The sequence below is a fragment of the Mustelus asterias genome, chromosome 6 (genome assembly GCF_964213995.1).
Source record: "Mustelus asterias chromosome 6, sMusAst1.hap1.1, whole genome shotgun sequence".
NCBI lineage: Eukaryota > Metazoa > Chordata > Chondrichthyes > Carcharhiniformes > Triakidae > Mustelus > Mustelus asterias.
Genome location: NC_135806.1, coordinates 20,147,272 through 20,164,155, shown reverse-complemented (window position 1 = coordinate 20,164,155; position 16,884 = coordinate 20,147,272). Strand labels below are relative to the sequence as shown.

Sequence of the window (16,884 nt, the reverse complement as noted above, 5' to 3'; positions counted from 1 at the left end):
TATGTACGATCTGCCGGTTTGATATAAATCCTACAGGTCAGTTGTGTTTCTGTGCAGCCCGAGCATTGAGAGAAGCTGCTGCTTATCCTTCTTGTTCTGAGACGAAATAAAAAAGGCTACAGCTGACTTTGAGTTGGTGGTGTTGTGTGAAACGTGAGCCTGACTGCTTATATGTGTGTGTGATTCTCCGGCTGGCATTCTGGTGAAAGCTGTGTAGGCATTTGTCTTTGTGGCCAGTCTGCTTGATGTTGAGTGTGGTGTGTGTTGTGTGTGAGAGTGTTGGAGCATTGGTGTATCCTGATGTGCCTGACGTCAGCCCACTCAGCTCTCCTCCTCCCCCTGGAGTGTCTCGGAGATTTCAGAGACTGGGGAAAGAGAGAGGAGAGAATGAGAGAGTGAGGAGATCCTGGAGAGAAGCGCCGCCTGTTTGCTCTGCTATTTCTTTTTTGAAAGCAGAAAACATATATAGACACATATATATATATATATATGAACCAGCATGTCTAGGATCCGCACGGTGCAGCAGTGAGAGGAGTGGACAGGCTGAGGGATCCCTGGACGCTCAAGCACACTTTTGAGCGCTCTCACCTACACCCCAAAACCTCCTCTCGAGACACCTCCTCATCTCGAAGCTACCAAAATTCCGCCGGCGCTCTCCTTTTTTTTCCCGCCCGCTTGTTGCCGAAGGAAGCTGCGAGCCGCTTCAATGTTGGATTACTCGGGGGGCCGGAGCCCACAGCCCTGGATTAATGCTGGCAGAATATTGCCCCCAGACTGCTACTGACGGAGCTGGCATGCTGAGGTAAAGCCTGCCCCTTCCCTTCACCCACTCAGCCCCCCCCTCCCCTCCCCTTCTTCACCAACCCTCTCCATCTTATTCATAATCCCAACAGGATCGGGGTTTGTAAAGAAAAACAAAAAAAAAATCTATTTGCATTACTGTGGTTGGATCTTTTTGTGTGGAGTTGGAGCTTTCTGCTTGCTGAATGAAGGTGTGTGTGTGTGTGAGGAGAGAGAGAGCTAGATTTATTCCGCTGCTTAAAGAGGTGAAGCAAAAAGAAAAGTGCTAGAACACCCAAACTGTCAATTATTCCTCCTCACCCCGACACACACTTTCTTTTCCCTCTGTGGCCGTCGACTGCTTGAGCAAGAGATTTTATTTTTGGGTTCGAAACTCCGAGATTTTCTCGGGAGAAATCCGAAATAGATATTTCCCCTCCTCTCTTTTTCGATTTGCACTGGGAGGGAGGCACATTAAACCGGGGACTTGATGCCTGTTTTTTTTATGGGGGGGGGAGGTGGGGGGGAGAAAGGATTTAAATTCCACCAGCTTCACACAATCGCTTTACTTTGCCACATTATTTTTATTTGTTACTTATTCTTCCCCCGCCCCCCGCATTCAGAACTCTTGTTGGCAGGTTTCCCACCGGGAAATGAGGGGTTAAAAAGGGAGCTGGTGCCCCCTCCCCCTCCTGAGCCGGGGGGGAGGGGGGGGTGGTGGTGGTGTGCTGGAGGTTGTGGCCGGAGTGGAGGAGGAGGGAGTTGAGGAGGAGGAGGAGGGAGGCGCCTCCTTGGGGAATGGGGGACCCACTCTCTTCAGATGAGGATCTCAGGTTTGTCAAGGTGCATTAACACGGCTGGATTCTTTGTTTCTGTGACAACCACATGTTTCCACAGGCATGTCCTCTCCCAGTGACTGGTGGCAGAAGGGGGATTATTAATTGTTGCATGCGATGGGCATCCTTTTTGTTCCCTCTCTGTGGAAACAAACTAACACAGCACTCCCCTTCGGGTCCAGAGAGAGGACACATTACACACAGCCCATTCGATACATAGAAACTTCTCCCCGCTGCCACCTAGAAGGACGATCGCCCTCGAATAAGAGAGGCTCAAACCGTGTCCGAGGGGCCAAGTTAGTAGGCTGGTTCTATGCCCTGAGACTGGAGTGCTTTCCCCGCCGGTCAGTTGTCCGCTTTGGCTGTTGTCTGTCAGCGAGTGAAGCGCTGAAGCCGGCTGTTGAGCCGCTAGGGGCCTGTCTACACTGCACTCCCCGCAAAACATTCCCCATTCCTCACTCCAGCAGCCTTCCCCAGGCGCTAACTTACTCTAACTTTCCCTAAACATGACCTGGGGCCATTTTAAACATTTAAAATAAGTTAGATTTGTATCCACCAAACTCATTTGGTATTTACAATTTTGTTTTACATAGCTTCCAAGTATTCATACTCTAGCAAGTTAAAGACTAATGAACAGAATGCTACTTTTCAAAATAAGCAGCTGCCCTGTACGCACGGATTATTTTGACACTTTGAAATTCATTGAAGGAGTTTTGCATTGATGTAAATAAAAGGCATTTTAACTTGCTCGCTGTTTATTTTGTCTTGGGGAAGGATTGAGGGTGAAGTCCCCTTCCTGTGAAAAAAATGCACATAAGTAAAAGATTGAAGAATCTAACCGAATCCCTCTGACGCTGGTATTTTTAATCTCCACATCATTTTTAATCGTGCACAGAGGCACAGTTGTGTTTTACGGGATACTGCAGGCAACTGTTGTCAGCTTTTGTGGCAATTTGGATTTAATTGCAAGTGATCAGGAAAATGTGATTAGGTGCAAAATTGTGCCGTTACACTATTGATTATTCTGGAATTTTGTGCCTAAGTTTGAAGGAAAGCTTAAGTTTTATTATTTTTTGCCACTGCATCTTTTCTGTGCTTATTCTTAATGAGCTATTCTGAGTATTTAATAATGGTTTTAAACAGGTGTGAGAAGGTAGAAATTAAATATTGACTGTATCTTGGGTGTGATTTTGATGTTGAAGAAGCTTTATTTTTTTTCTTCTCAACATTTTTATTCATGGTATCTATATTTTAAAATCTGGTTGCAGATGGTTGGCTTTCAGAATTGAGCAAATCAGTGTTGGTGAATCAACTGCATACCTTCCAAAATGGGTAACTGCAACCATTGGACAGAAACCCAGTCATTGTTTTAAAAATATTCACTCATAAATTATCAATGATATACGACCCAGAGTAAAAACTATTACCCCTGACCGGCCAGACTGAAAGCTTCTCTGTGACAAATGCACAGTAACATAGAAATTCGATGATGAATATTTGAAGCTGCTGAACTTTACCTTCTATACCCATTTGACGAAGGGCTTAGTATGGAATCCAGAAGTTACATTCCTATATCAATCACAATTTTGTAAAAGTATAGCCTAATGCTCCAGAGAAAGGGTTGGGTGGAAGGCAGCATTGAAGAAGAAAGGTGAAGTTTTGAACAATGCTTTTCCTGGAGAACAGCAAGCAATTGTGTTTGTGTCCCGTCTGTGTCTGTTCTGTTTTGGTTTGATCGAGGCAAATATTATTTTGTATCTAAATCGTATTCAATGAATGAAGTGTCTGTAACACCGTGTTCATACAGGGTATTATTTTTCTCCTTGATTGATAAATGTTTTCGTGGGTGGAGCTTGCAGATACATTCAAGATAACTGCACACAATAGTTCCAAGTCTGCCCTCTCTTGCTCCATTTCTATCCTTTTTGTAATTGTGTTTATGCACTGCTTCTATTTTCCTTCATGCAGCCATTCCTTCAACATTTTACTTGCTGGTTTTCTGATAGAAGATAGTTCCAACACACAATTTTATCCCCTTGAGAAGAACGTTGCTCTTGTGCAATGTTTTGCAAACTTTTCATTTTCTAAATATTATGAATTTTTAACCCCCCCCATCCAAATGTGTCCTTCATCTAAATCAGAGAAATTAAGCAAGTGATAAATAATACAAACGCGTCATCAATTTAGTAACGATTACATTTTATCAAAAAATTCACATAAATTGAATCAGTTTCAGAACCATGGATCATCAAATCGATATGAACAGTCAAGCTTACAGCTAATGTTTTAAAAAGGGTCAGAAATAGCAACAAATGCCAAAATTTTCTACCGCTGAAATAAGTCAGTCGGTAAAGTGCTAGGTTGAATACCTCTTTAATTAGCACATTGTTCTATACATAGTGAGATCCTGTGCAATAAAAGTGTTAATTGCAGCACTAGCCTTGCAATGCAAAGAGGTTTACCAATTAATTTTGGTTTAAACCAGGAACTGTCAAACTCAAAAGGGATGGTTGACTTTTGAAGATAGAAATAACAGTTGGTTAATATTGTCTCTGCAGGTCAAGATGTATGCCTGTTCAAAATGAATGTGACAAATGCACCCGAGTCTCACTATTGGGAAATGCTACACATTCCTCTGGTAAACTACTGTTCACTAGTTTGCCATTTCACACACTCTGAATTGAAGCTTTAAATCATCAAATCAGTCTTGTGGGTCCAAAGTGCTTTACCTAATGTTGATTATTAGTATTCAGAAACCCATTAGCTCAGCTTTATATTTACTGTACAAGTGATTCATTCCAATAGTTTGGCAAGTTGTAAGAGCAGGTTTATGTTCAGGGGTTTTGGAGGAAAAACCTTACGTATATAGGAATGTTGCCTGAATTCATCTTGAATATATTACATTACCACCAGGTGGTTAAAAGAGGTTGATTTCAGAAAAATTGCTGGAGCTTTTATTTAACCTACAAAATAGACGTGTACACTCAGAATTCACTCTTGCACATTTGTGGCATTCTATAATTCTTTAATTGCAAAATGCACGTATTAGTTGTTCCTGTTAATTGACATATCCTGCTGTTCAACAGCACCCAGTTACAAAAAATAGCTGTTCAGCTTTTGCCACATGCAGCTGTCTGTCTCTGAAAGGTTAGGTTTCATAAGTGGTGATGAATGCTGGATGCCTGTAGCCAGTTGTGAGGTTTGCATGGAGGTCAGTAGCAACGATGGAGATTAGGAATTACTGACGGTCTTTTGGGCAGTGGTGAATGAGGTGTCTTTAAAATGTGTACAAACCTCTTGATTGTTGGTTGTTGTGAAAATCAAGAGTGAGTTGGTCCGGAAATCAATCAATCAAGCAAGTTATGAATAATAGACTGATTCAGGGTTTTCAAGTATTGCTTCATTTTTATTCAAGTCAAGCACTGAAAGTTTTTGCTTGTTGAAAAATTTTGCTTGACAATTAAGCAATAATAAAGGCTTTACCTACTCTGTGATTGTTGAAAACTTGTGAAAACTTATGATAGCAGATAAACCATATGCTTTCCTTCAGGAGACAGCAGTAACACATTTTGGCATTAGTAGAATGGGGTTCTCTGTGAGGCTGGTATGGACGTACAGGAGCATTGCACATGAACAAACTTGTACCTAATGGAATACTTTAATAGAAAAGAAGCAACATGAGATTGAGAAATATTTGTTTATATCAGGGTTATTTTAAGGTGATTTCTCTAATGTGTTTAAAAAAAGGTTAAAGAATACTGTGAATCTTAGAATTGTTTCGTGTGTGTGTGTGTTTGATGACCTGAGTTCTGTATTTGACCCAGCTCATAAGAATAGCTGCTAATTATCCTTCACAGCTGGAGGAGCCTATACAGCACTAAATCAGTTGGTTTGGACATGCAATTGCTGAACGTTGCAGCCCTGGATAATCTTAATGTTCTCTTGACCAAGGAAAAGTTTGATAAAACCAAGCGTCACTTTCTTGAGTGGGCAAGAGCGAGTCTTCCCGGCTAACAAGAGGTTTCTGTAGATACGAGCAGCGATGTTGGGAACACACATCGCTAGGAGAGTCATGTTAGAGAGAGTGTGTCTCCTCTTCCACCATGCTCCCCGCTCCCTCCCCCACCATCTTTTCTGAGACAGTACATTGAAGGCTGTTCTCTAATACCTTTCAGGTAATTGAAATATTGGTCTGAAAAAGGCTGTTTCTTTTCTCTTGCGCTTTAGCGCAAGTATATTTGAATGGGGTTAACTATTTCCTGAATAGTGACTTGTCTAAATTATGGACAGATTTCTATTGATGAGAAAGCAGTGTGCAATTACTGATTTGCGGGGTGCCGCTAATTCCACCTCCTAAAACATTGTGTTTGAGATGTACAGAAAATAAATTTTGAAGATACGGAAAGCCTGGTCAAGTCGATTCAAAACAGTTCTCAAAGGCATGCCAGAAGTGGTGCTTGTTCAACCATTTCTAACTGCTTATTTATACAAGAACTATATCTGAAAGTTTGTGTATAAGGTTCAGAAACTAACCAAATTTAGCTGTGATTTCAACATTTGGTTAAGAAGAGCAGAAAGAAGAACAATGATTTTTTTTTGTGTTCCTTTTACCCTGTGGGCACAGTCTTTTTAAATGTTCCATTAATTATCACATTCTGTTTTCTGTAATTGACGCTAGTGTCAAGTGTCGTGCTTTCTAATGTGACGACACTAATAGTGTTAATATTTTTTTAAACTTGGATTCTTGGATTTTTATTCAGGCCTAAGAAAGAGTTTTTAATGAACAATTTAAAGTGGAGCTCAACCTACCCAGTAAATTAAGTTTTTAAGGGAAATTAAACCCCAATGGGGAAGTCATTCCTTTTATTGTGTTACATGCTCTTCTGGCTGTTTAATTACTACAAAGGTTTCCTGGGTTTTTTTTCCTTCTCCCCTGGCTGTTGCTTTCTGTGGTTGCTTAGGTCACCAGGGATCTGGACCAGGGATCTGGCGACATCTTTTTCTTGCGATGCATATGGATAAACGATGGGTTTGCAGTTTCTGTATAATTCCTGTCCCCATTACATCATTCTCGTTTAACTGATGAAACTGGAACGGAGGATGATGCCACAAAGAAACAATGAATGTTGTTTCTCTACCAGTTCTCAATGGGGATGCAAGTGCTGGAGTGTCGAGCCAAGCCAATGAGGGTTGCAGCAGTGAATGAAAGAGAAGTGATCAACTAATCTGTAAGATGTTAAAACCAGTGAATGGTTAGGACATGCTGAAGATATTTTAGGGACCTGTTAGGGTGCCGCACTAAAGTATAGTAAAGGTGCATTAAAAATTTATGACAGCCTCATTTCATTCTCTTTTTCCCCTCCAGTTTCACACAGCTTTCAGTCACTCCTTCATGTGCTGAACCTTCACTCCTTTACCTAAATTGCAACGGGAATTCTGAAAACAACTCCACAGAATCCCCTCACCAAATCTTTGTCACGGGGATGAGAAGTGTCAATTCCTTTGACAAAAGTTGTTCAAATGCCCTCAAAGTGACCAGTTGTTCACGGGAAATCATTCTCCAAGATTGTGAAATTGCAAAATAAAATTGTGTTCCAGTCTCAGGACAACAAACAGAAATTGCTGAACTCTCTCTCTCTCTCTCTCTGTGAGTCTCACTCCGCCCTCCCAAACCCGCGCCCCCCCCCCCCCCCCCCCCCCCCCCACCTCCTGAGGAGCACCAGCAGAGCCTGTGGAACTGGCAGCAATGAAAATAAAGTTGCCAATGATTGAAAACAAAGCCCATTTTCTGAGAGTTTATAAAACAGAACCTTCCTCCCCATCCCCAACTCTTTGTGAAAGTTGACCCAAAGATTGAGCCCTTCCCAAATGCCACCATCATCCTCAGCCCACCACCACCTCCCCCACTCACACTCCCCCCCCCCCCCCCTCCCCCGGTCACACTCCCCCCCCCCCCCCCTCACTCACACTCTTTCCCCCCACTCACATTCACTCCCTCCTCTCCCCCACTCACGCTCACCTACCAATTGGGAACCTCAGCTCCTCCCCTGCCTTAGCACAAAATATTGAAAATTCAGAGTAGACAAATGATTTCCTACAACTGAGATGGAAAAACGGGCTCTCGCCTCAGGCTTGCTCTGCTCACCTTTTGAACTGAATTGATCATCTGTTCAGCATCCTCCTTCCCATTGTAAGGACAATTTGGGTCTGATCAAGCATAGTAGACACCCCCATTCGCTGAAAATTTACTGACCCCCAGGAGATGGGATGCGGTTGGGCGGAGCCAGTAAACTTGCAGGGGGCTGATCCAACACCATGGATTATTTTACTCGGTTTCCATAATTGAGCAACCAGTTAGGGCCATTTAATTGTGTCATTGGCATTTTGACAATGGCAGATCAACTCCCCTCCTCCTCCTATGCCATCACGTAAGGAGGCCATCCAAATGGACGAGGCCTTCCAGTGGCTGCCTTGCAGGGGGGTGATTTCTGGAAGGAGAGGGGAACGTGGGCAGGTAGGGTAACTCCTGCTACCCCAGCAATTTTCCTGCAGGGGTTTCCCCTCCAGAAATTAGCTTTTTGATTATTTTAAATATTGTCTTTGTCTACCTGCTGTCAGCCTGAGTTCTCCTGCCTGCCTGCCTGAGCACCTCTCCTGGCGACACTACTGTTGGCCGTCGTTAATAAAATTTGACCCAGCAACATTGTGCTGCCAGCTGAAGTGGAATTGCCCATCTCCACCATCCCATTCCCCGCCCCCCCCCCCTCGCCCCACCACCTCAGCACTGCCAAATCCCCCCCCCCCCCCCCCTCCCTCCCCCCCCCAAAGCCCACTTCTGCCCCAGGCAGTGAGAAAGCTAGTGCCTCTGGAAAATCCTACCAGGTGTAAGAAAGAGAACAACTCTACTTGCCCCCCCCCCCGCCCCCCACACGCACATCAGCCCCCAACCCCAGGCTGAACTCAAAAATTAAAATTTCATGTTTGAACATGGGACAATATTCAAATCATTTTAACTCTTGGAATGTGAATGGAAAGGTATTGTAGTGTAGGATGGAACGGATTGTGAATGAGGTGGCTGTTGGAGTGGTAAAACTTGCAGTTTAACGTTTTAAGAGCCAATCCAGAGTTCGGCTGTGTGACCTTGTGAGCCTTGACTCTGAATTGGCCCTCTTGGAAGTCATGTTTTGAGCCGTGACTGCCCGGAACCCCAGTGCGCCAATTAAGTGATGTTGCGACTCTTTAGGGTAGGTAGACGACACATGGAAAATAAATCAGCTTCCCAGTGGACCACTGCCAATGGCATTTTAATTTCCCTTCCAAAAAAAAAGACTGAGCTCCACTTTAAATGGCCACGGAGCCCAGGAGGCCTCCAGGTTTGACACTGGTTTCTTTGCCTGCAAACGTCTGATTCCAGACAGAGCAGCTGCGAAGGCACTTCAGCTGGGTCTTGGTGCCCGCAGGTTGGAAGGTGGGAGAAATTATTCATTGGATTTTGCTGCTGAAAACGGCCCAGTAATCCTGTTGGAAAGTGTGCGTGAGGATATCGGCTGAGAACAGGATAAGTTCTGGCCCTGCTTGTCAGCAAACTGTTCATTTATGAGTGACTTTCACTGTAAAGGGAAAACAGACACTCTGTTGTTCAGCCAGCACCAGCGTGGTTTAAGAAAGGAAGCAACAAATCTAGGAAGAAGTAAAACATAACATTGAGTGCATTTGTTAGAAATAAAGAAAAGGTGTGATGTTCTTTTTTTATCAAGAAAGGCTGCAGGAAAGAAAAGCTGGGTAAACAGAAAGCAGCTGCAGTGTTTAACGATTTTTATGGCTTAAACTTTATAAGTTTAAAAAAACTTTTCTTTATGCTTGAATAGTTTTATTACTGTAATGTTCAGCTTTTTTCAGCTTCGTGATGTGAAAGCAGAAAGCTTTCACAAAAACGGCTGGCCCAGGGAGCTTGCAAATTGCTGGCGCAGTCAAAAGTCTCAGGGCTAAATAGAAGATCATACATCTTTTTTTTTTCTTTTAACTGTTATCTGTGTCCAAACATTCCTTTGAACGTCCCTCAGAATAAATTCTCTTTTACTGAAGCGCATCAAATCGCAGTTCTAATATGTTTTATTTTAAAAATGACAACCGAGTTAAATGGTTTTTATTCCTCAACAGAAATAATGGTAAAGTAAATTCATGAGGCACCTTATGATTTGCTGCTGGCAAAATGTAAGATCTGAAATAAAAAGAAAATCAAGACTTATGGATGGTAATAGAGTTGATGGAGGTATTGCATTACTTCACAAGAGATCATGGGTGGAAGAAAATAGTAAGATAGGAACCGGAATGGGCCATTTAACCTCTCAATCCTCTTCCGCCATTCAATAAGATCACGGCTAATTGCCCATATTCCTTTATACCTTTGGTGAACAAAAGTCTACAGATCTCTGTTTTAAAATTGACAATAGATTCCGGTGGGATTTTCCAGCCATTGGAAGATCCCACCGATGGCAACCACCCACCCACCTTGGGTTCCCTGGTAGTAGAGGGTGCGAACGATGGATAACCTTGTTGACAGTGGCAGGACTAGAGGATTCCGCCAACAGCCAATGGCGGGCCACCTCTGCCATTGCCATGCATATCGTACAGTGGGGGGAGAGGGTGTGAAAAATCTCATCCATAGTATCAATTGTCGTTGTTGGAAGAGAGTCCTGAACATCGTCACGCTATGCATGAATAAGTATTTCATAATTTCACCCTGGAAAATTCTGGTTCCATCTCTATTTTTTTACATTATGCTGCATAATCCTATATTCCCCAACTAAATAGTTTCTTTCAATCTAATCTCTTTGTTCCCCTTGATTTAAAACACAAGGTTATGCTGGATAAATGTTAATGTAAGGAAGATTTTTATACTGAAAATCATTTTATTCCTTCACAAATTCTCTTCCATTCCCCCCCCCCCGCCCCCTTCCCCCCCAAATTCAATATTTACTGCCTATTGAAGTCCGCAGCTATCCTTGGATACCTCACTTAAATGATCGTTATTCCTTCAAGAACCTTGGCTATGGGGATTTGCCAGTATTTGATTCTAAGGGATTTCATAGACGAACCCTTGCTCTTGTGACATCCACAAATGTTCACTTTAGCAGGTGTCTGTGCCCTGTTTGAGAACAGATATCCACTTCAAGGGCGGCACGGTAGCACAGTGGTTAGCACTGCTGCTTCACAGCTCCAGGGTCCCGGGTTCAATTCCCGGCTCGGGTCACTGTCTGTGTGGAGTTTGCACATTCTCCTCGTGTCTGCGTCGGGGTCCTCCGGGTGCTCCGGTTTCCTCCCACAGTCCAAAGATGTGCGGGTTAGGTTGATTGGCCAGGTTAAAAAATTGCCCCTTAGAGTCCTGGGATGTGTAGGTTAGAGGGATTAGTGGGTATAATATGTGGGGGTAGGGCCTGGGTGGGATTGTGGTCGGTGCAGACTCGATGGGCTGAATGGCCTCCATCTGCACTGTAGGGTTTCTATGATTTCCATCTGACGAAGGAGCTGTGCTCCTGTGCCCTGTTTGAGAACAGATATCCACTCCATCTGACGAAGGAGCTGTGCTCCTAAAGCTTATGGTAGTTGCTACCAAATAAACCTGTTGGACTTTAACCTGGTGTTGTGAGACTTCTTACTGCACTTTAGCAGGGTCAGTGGAGAGCAACACCCCTGGCTGATTTGGTCTTTCATCACCCTGAGAGATGATTAGGATCAGCAAACTCTCTGTAGATTTAGCATTGAATTGGTGGCCTTCCTAGCCTAAGCTATTGATAGACGGTCTCAATGAGCCATCAAGGGACCCTACTCCCTGTGAACAAAATTTTGCATGGCATAACTGTTTCTATTTGCGATCAGTTACTTTGCAGGAGAAGGATGGCTACAATGGAATCCTGCCAGTCGATAGTAAATTGCAATAGTTTGTGGCTGCTTGCCAATGCTTCATTTGTTATTTACTAAGTACTTATCAATTAAATTGGTACTTGGAAATTTTACATGTGTAAACTAAGGTAAATACATTGGCAAAGTAATAAAACGAATTTCATTAAAGAATGAATGGGAAAAAAGGTCCTTAAGAATAGAAGGTTGATTGGGCTTTAGTTTTTGCAGTAATTTTCTGTCAGTTAAAGGAAGCAAAATAAGTGAAGCTCATTGTTTGTTTGAAACAGACTCTGCACCACTGTTTATGCACGTGGTTCTCTTGATAGATGAGTAGCTAAATGTGTGATGTGGTCTGGCACTGAGCATTACAAGCCAGGATGTTTTAAGGTTTTATTATTGAACTTTGTTAAGCGAGTTGATCTCAGTTGGAAAAGATCAACAAGACTTGGAGTTGGCCTTACTATCTCCCAAGGTCGGAAGGGACATAAATTTTGGCTGTCTTTGCCTGCTACTCAAGATTGTATGCAATGACTCATGCTTAAAATCTACTTTTGTGAATGGTAGATCAAGATTGAATTCATTTGTGATAACCACCTGGTTTGAGTAGTTTATCAACTTCCATTGTACAGACTGCAGGCAAGCCTGCATGCATCGGTGTCATTCTCCGGCCCGGATGTGGAGGGTTTGCGGCAGGAAAGACGTTCGATGCCATTAAACCACACATCCAATCCAAAAATGATACTTGATCTGAAGGCTGATCAACCAGCATTCTGCCAATCCCATGTAACACAGCAGGAAAAGTTGAAAGAGAGACAGGGGGGTGATGTGGGCATCACTGGTAAGGTCAGATTTTATTGCCTATCCCTAATTTCCCTCGAGTACGTGGTGGTGAATCGTCACATGGTATTAGGGAGGAAGCTCCAGGATTTTGACCCTGTGATGGTAAAAGAATGGAGGTATATTTTGCTGAGTGACTAGGAAGGGTGTTGCAGGTAGTGGTGTTCACATGTGTCTGCTGCCCTAGTTCTTCTAGGTGACAGAGGTTGTCGATTTGGAAGATGCTGTCAAAGAGCTGCTGATGTTGCAGTGCATCTTGTAGATGGTACATAGTACTGCCACTATGCATTAGTGTCAGATGGAATGGATGATTAAAGTGGTGGATGGGGTACCAATTATGGAGACTGCTTTTCTGAGCTGGTGTTGAGTTTGATGGAGCCACACTCATACAAGCAGGTGAAGAGTATCCTAACACACCCCTGACTTGTGCATTATAGAAGGTGGACAGGCTGTAAGGAGTCAGGAGGCAAATAACTTGTTGCAGAATTCCCATTTTCACATTTGGAAAATGTCCACTTGAGTGAGGTGATGATGGGTGCCCAGTACCTATGGAAGTGTAACTCTAGATAGAAACCATTACCTTTGGGTAAGGTTAGAATACTGAGTTTGGATTTTCCACTGATTCTAAAGCCTGGTGGGCCAGCATTGCATCATACACTTCATGTGATGCATATTATATATATTAATGCATATTAATTCTGAGAACTCTGTGTAAGGAAGCTGTTGGATAATAGGAGTGATTGCAACTGATTGTTATAGGCTTGCCAATTTCAATATTGGGACAGCACTAGTTGCGTCACAGTGCCTGGTTGGCACCAACGAAAAGGACTTATATTTACATTGGGATGTATCGGGATCATGAAAGACACAATGTGCTTCAAAGTGAATGAATGGCTTCTGCAGCATGGTTAATGTTGTTATGTAGATAAATGCAATAGTCAGTTGTGTGCATCAAGATCCTATTACACAAATGCTCAGAATAGTCTGGTCACCAAGATTCTGCTCTTTGAATAGTACCATTTAATGTTTTACACCAACATGAGAGATAGCATCTCTGACAGCAGTACCCCTTCAATACTGTACTGAATTGCTAGCCTAGTGCCAGGTGACTGGAATGGTTCTTGAACCCATCTGACCCAGAGTGGGCACGTTGCCATCTGATGAGGTTAACACCTTCATGAGATGAAGGTCAAGCATTGGTACTGCTACCAAAATGAAGTAAAACAGCTGAATGTTATGAAACACTGGACGTACAAGGTTCAAGCGAAAGTTCTTTTTTCTTTGTTATTGGGGTCTGATATGTATGATCACACTCGCAAAAGGTAAATTGAGTGGAGTGTAAAAAGTTACCTTTTCTGATGGTGATGTCTGATTCAGGTGAACCTAAACCACTTTGCTTGGGTAATTTTTGCCAGGACTTCATCAGAAATCAGAGTCATTCCACAACCTCCAGTTTAATGAGCTGGTTGACACCTGTTTTGGAACAAAGCCAATTTTTAGGGAATTTTCTTGGATGAAAGGCATCTTTAGAATTCTCTTGAGGATGAAGATACTACATGAAGACTTTTCAAAGTGGTGTTGATTTGGAAATATTCTAATTATTCACTGCCACGTGAAGAAAATTAGAGCAGAATGAATTGGGCTGGAACACTGCTCATTCACATGCCTGGAACAAAGTAACACCTCACACCACCAGCTGTGAGCTCCGTGAGCAACTTAATATCTCAGTGTGTTTCATACAAATCCTTGCATTCATTAGTTTTTCTGCTCACTGCCTGCATTATTTGATGGATAAGGTCTGTGTTCCGTGACAGACTCTGGGATCTATGAGTTTAATTTCCTCTGCGTGTTACATTTACTGTACTGGTGAAATTTGCTGGAGAAATGTTTCTGTGCAACTTGTAAGCTATGGATTTAAATTGATTCACGACTCTTGAAATGCTGGAATCTATCTACATGGGTTAATTGGACCAATAAAATTTGCACCCAGAGGAAATTAAACCTGCTGCTGAAAGTTACACAACCAAAATCACTCCCTTTCACCACCAGTGCAATGTGGCAGCAGTGTTAGCAATCTAGAAGACGTGCTTTCGCAATTTGCCAAGGCTCCTTTGGCAACATCTCCTAAACCAACAACCCCTATCACCGAGAAAGACAAGGGCAGTAGGTGTGTGGGAACACCAGCACTTGCAAGTATTCCTCCAAGTCACACATTGTCCTGACTTGGAAATATGTCACCGTTCCTTCATTGTTGCTGGGTCAAAATCCTGGAACTCCCAGCCTAATAGCAGTGTGAGTGTAGTGACACCAGACGACTCTACAGCAGTTGCTGAATCACAATCACCCTTGCAAGGATAATGTGGATTGGACAAAATAATATTGGCTTTTGCCTGTGATGTTTAACCTGCGAATGACTAAATAAAATAAAAATTAGACTGGTCGCCGATAAGAATACGGCAGGAGCCACTTAGAGAGATTCATGCCGCCAACCAGCAACATTCCTTCTCTATTTGCAGAAGCTACACTGTGATTGGTGATCACGTGCAACTTATATCAACACTCTCAAAATGTGTATTATTTGAATGTTACTTCAATGTGACGTATCTAATAGTCTTTTGGCCTTCTGGGTTGACATCTCCATACTTTACTCAGATAATCAGCCAAAAAGCAGTTGTGCCCTGAAGCTACAGTTTGCTCAGGCTTCTGAGTATGTTTATTTTTTCTGCTTGCATTTTTTTAGGCGCCTTTAAGAAAGTGAATTTGAACCGGCTCATTGAAGATTTATTCTCCTAATCAATCAGCAATTGCTTTCTTTTAAAAAAAATAAAATTGATTTTGTTTAATTTTTGTTTTTTTCGATCTTCTACCATGATTGCACCCTGTGTGGTGTGTAAAGCCAACAAGAACGTTGTGTTTGTTATCTGTGCATCGGCTGAAGTGGGCTGTATGGCGGTATTGTTTTGGAATAGTGCATATAATCAGAGCTTATACTGCAATGATATAGGGCTGTACATCAGAACGCCACCATTTTAGAAGATTACAGCTATCTTCAAAGCTCCTCTCAAAGTACTCCTTCAGTTCTTTAGCACTTGGTTACTGGATCTCAGCTTGGGTTGTGGCTGGAATGTTATAATTGATTTCCGTATTCCAGAGGCAGGGAAGGGTCAGTCCGATTAGGATTCTTACTCCTGATTGCTATCTGGTGACTCTCAATGAGTATTTGTCTGAAAGTTAGGTGATGACAAAAAATTGGGCTGGAATGAAATAAAATGGGGTGAGACAGAAAATGAGCTGCCGATTTGCTATCACCCATTGTTACACACAGTCATATAAATCAAAATCTGTCCTGGTGACCCCAGAAAAAAAATATAAACCAAACAAAAGTTTGCAACGTGCTTACTCTGGAAGACCTTGCATGAATTTCTGTTAATGTTTATAACTTTATAAGAAAGGTTTAATGATTAGCCTGACCAGCTCTTTGCCCTCCTCCTTGATCTTTGTGTGTATTTCTCCACATTGAACTGCTGGTATTTTCTAAAGTATTATTTCATAGTAATGTTATTTTGAGAGTGACGGTGGTTCTTTTTATTTATACATTTTGACTGGATAATAGAAAAGTGATATAGTACAACTCGAGAATTCTTTTTCTGTAAATCTGAAAACCAAACACATCCAAAAACTGCACTTTTAAAAAAATCCCAATGACCTTTAGCATGGGAAGTCTAGTTGTTTGTCTGCACTGTTTGTCTTGTGATTGTTGTGGTGAGCGTGTCAAAAAGAAACTTATTGCAGGTACCCTGTGTTTATTATCAGTGATATTTTACATTTCTAATCATTTGATTTCCTTGAGACTATAGCTAGTTTAGGCTTAGGTTGTTGTAATGTATTTTTGATTTGATTTATTCTTGTCATATATATTGGTATACAATGGAATATTGTTTCTTGCGTGCCAAACAGACAAAGCATATTGTTCATTGAGAAGGAAAGGAGAGGGTGCAGACGGTGTTACTGTCATAGCTAGGGTGTAGAGAAAGATTAACTTAATGTGAGGTAGGTCCATCCAAAAGTCTGATGGCAGCAGGGAAAAAGCTGTTCTTGAGTTAGTTAGTATGTGTTCTCAGACTTGTATCTTTTTCCCGAAGGAAGAAGGTGGAAGAGAGTATGTCCAGAGTGCATGGGGTCCTTGATTATGTTGGCTGCTTTTCTGAAGCAGCGGAAGGTATAAATAGAGTCGATGGATGGGAGGCTGGTTTGCGTGATGGACTGGGCTTCGTTCACAACTCTTTGTCGTTTCTTGTGGTCTTGGACAGAGCATGAGCCATACCAAGCTGTGATACAACCAGAAAGAATGCTTTCTATGGTGCATCTGTAAAAGTTGGTGAGAGTCGTAGCGGACATGCCAAATTTCCTTAGCCTCCTGAAAAAGTAGAGGTGTTGGTGGACTTTCTTAACTATAGTGTCGGCATGGAGGGACCAGGCCAGGTTGTTGGTGATCTGGACACCTAGAAACTTTGTAGGTTTATATGCT

General features: G+C 42.4%; 1 protein-coding gene across 5 annotated transcripts in view; it reads left to right on the top strand.

Annotated features, from left to right (window-relative positions):
* The first annotated feature begins 342 nt into the window (after positions 1 to 342).
* Positions 343 to 16,884, top strand: part of ptprda (protein tyrosine phosphatase receptor type Da) — a 595,150-nt gene continuing 578,608 nt past the window's right edge. For 4 of the 5 annotated variants that reach the window (XM_078214119.1, XM_078214118.1, XM_078214117.1 and 1 more), the window contains exon 1: positions 343 to 802. The gene's annotated coding sequence lies outside the window, so the exon portion shown is untranslated. Of the gene's footprint in view, positions 803 to 1,537; positions 1,624 to 16,884 lie in introns of those variants that run through there. The other variant, XM_078214108.1, reaches the window with a different exon arrangement.